The sequence below is a fragment of the Xyrauchen texanus genome, chromosome 3 (assembly GCF_025860055.1).
Source record: "Xyrauchen texanus isolate HMW12.3.18 chromosome 3, RBS_HiC_50CHRs, whole genome shotgun sequence".
Taxonomy (NCBI): domain Eukaryota; kingdom Metazoa; phylum Chordata; class Actinopteri; order Cypriniformes; family Catostomidae; genus Xyrauchen; species Xyrauchen texanus.
Window position 1 is genome coordinate 58,721,249 of NC_068278.1, and position 2,304 is coordinate 58,723,552.

Here is a 2,304-nt window from a genome sequence, read left to right on the forward strand (position 1 = left end):
AATATTTACTGAGAAAACCCTTCAAATAACAATAATTCAGTACAATATATATATATAATAGGGTTGTCAATCGATTACATTTTTAAATAAAAAAAAATGTATATATATATATTTTATTAAAACATTTAATCGATTGACAGTCCTAATATATATATATATATATATATATGTATATACACGCAAGAACACGTCCTCGTGTTGTGTTGTCTGCTGCTGGTTTGTTCTCTGTATAAGCTGCTCGTTGCCTATACAGCTGAAGTTTCACTTACTGCCCCCTGGAGGAAGCAGGTGGTAATACAAGTTCGAATTGCTCAGTAATCTTCCTTATTACAGTCCGGGAACATGATTAATTGCGTTCATTCTGTCATCACGTTATTTTTTATATAATTAATCCCACTAAATTAACATGTTAAATCGACAGCCCTTGTTAAAATGCATAAACTATAATGCATAGCCACAAGATGTAAACATTACATGAGCTACATGATTTTAGCGTGATAAAATTACTTACAATCTTTAGTGTAAAATTGTATCAAACCTCTTTGCCATGATGATGCAATGCCTGTAAACACTATAAGCAATTTCATCACAGTAAAATCACGTCAACACGCTTATTGTTTATTCTTGTGGCTATACTTTTGAAACGGGGAGTATTTTAATGTTTCAGACTGGCCTCATTCACTTCCTTTCTAAGTGACTACAGTAACCTGAATTTTTTCATTTGTAAATTTTGTTTTTAGTATTTTGATTACTATTTTTTGTTTGTTTAGTTTGCTTAAAAAATTACAAAAAATACAGTTTTTATGCCGTTGTTGCAACAGATTTCCCTCAATCCTTAATGGCTATTTTTTTTAATAAAGAACACAAGAATTAAATCGAGGATCATCTGCAGTTTTACCTTGAAAGTACCGTTAAAATTATATTTTTTGGTTTATTATTTATAATGAACATTGTGTATCCGGCTGTATTGTATTCTCCAGCTTTGCCTTTTTTCTGTTACTGTAACTGCAGCCGTTGGGAACTTTATTGCAATGCAAAATACAGTAAACGTTTGTTTGCAACATATGTTGAATTTTCAACACCATGCTAGCGGAACGCATTCAATGCATAGGATGTGTTTGTTTCTGTGGTAACACTTTACAATAAGGTTGTATACGTCAACATTAGTTATCAATGTGCGATACTGTTACAGCAGTTTTTAATCTTGGCTAATGTTCATTTCGATAAACAACAAAACATTTTAATGTTAAAGTTTCAACTTTAATGTAAAGTTGACATTAGTTGGTGCTTTAAAATCAAAAATTAACTTATAAAGAAATGAAGTTTATTTATAAATGAACATTAAATGCGGACAAAATTTTAAGTTTATTGTTAGTGAGCAATACTTTTCTATCATTTATTCATCTTTGCTCATGTTAATTACTATATATAACACATTTTTAATGCAAAAGTTTAACTTTACTGTAAAGTTGTACATGCTAACGTTAGTTAAAGCAGTTTATTTATAATTAGCATGAACCGAGATTAATTAATGTCAAAACATTTAATGTTTATTATTAGTAAGCAATGCTTTTCTATAATTTGTTAATCTTTGCTAATGTTAATTTCTATATATAACACATTTTTAATGCAAAAGTTTAAATTGAAATATAAAGTTGTACGTGTTAATTTTAGTTAAAGCAGTTTATTTATAAATTAGCATGAAATACGATTATAAATGTCAAAAAGTGTAATGTTTATTATTAGTAAGCAACGCTTTTCTATAATTTATTAATCTTTGCTAATGTAAATTTCTATGTATAACACATTTTTAATGCAAAAGTTTAAATTTAAATGTAAAGTTGTACATGCTAACGTTAGTTAAAGCAGTTTATTTATAAATTAGCATGAAATACGAGTAATAAATGTCGAAATATGTAATGTTTATTATTAGTAAGCAATTGTTTTCTATAATTTATTAATCTTTGCTAATGTTAATTTCTATATATAACACATTTTTAATGCAAAAGTTTAAATTTAAATGTAAAGTTGTACATGTTAATTTTAGTTAAAGCAGTTTATTTATAATTAGCATGAACCGAGTTTAATAAATGTTAAAACATTTAATGTTTATTATTAGTAAGCAATGCTTTTCTATAATTTATTAATCTTTGCTAATGTTAATTTCTATATATAACACATTTTTAATGCAAAATTTAAATTTAAATGTAAAGTTGTACATGCTAACGTTAGTTAAAGCAGTTTATTTATAAATTAGCATGAAATACAATTATAAATGTGAAAAAATTTATGTTTATTGTTATT

The 2,304-nt window shown here is 26.3% G+C and overlaps 1 protein-coding gene across 1 annotated transcript in view; it reads left to right on the top strand.

Moving 5' to 3' along the window:
* LOC127625111 (peripheral-type benzodiazepine receptor-associated protein 1) overlaps nucleotides 1-1,422 on the top strand; it is a 148,896-nt gene extending 147,474 nt beyond the window's left edge. Inside the window, exon 31 of the mRNA XM_052100199.1 lies at nucleotides 1-1,422. This exon is cut by the window's left edge and continues 1,868 nt beyond it. The gene's annotated coding sequence lies outside the window, so the exon portion shown is untranslated.
* The last annotated feature ends 882 nt before the right edge of the window (nucleotides 1,423-2,304 follow it).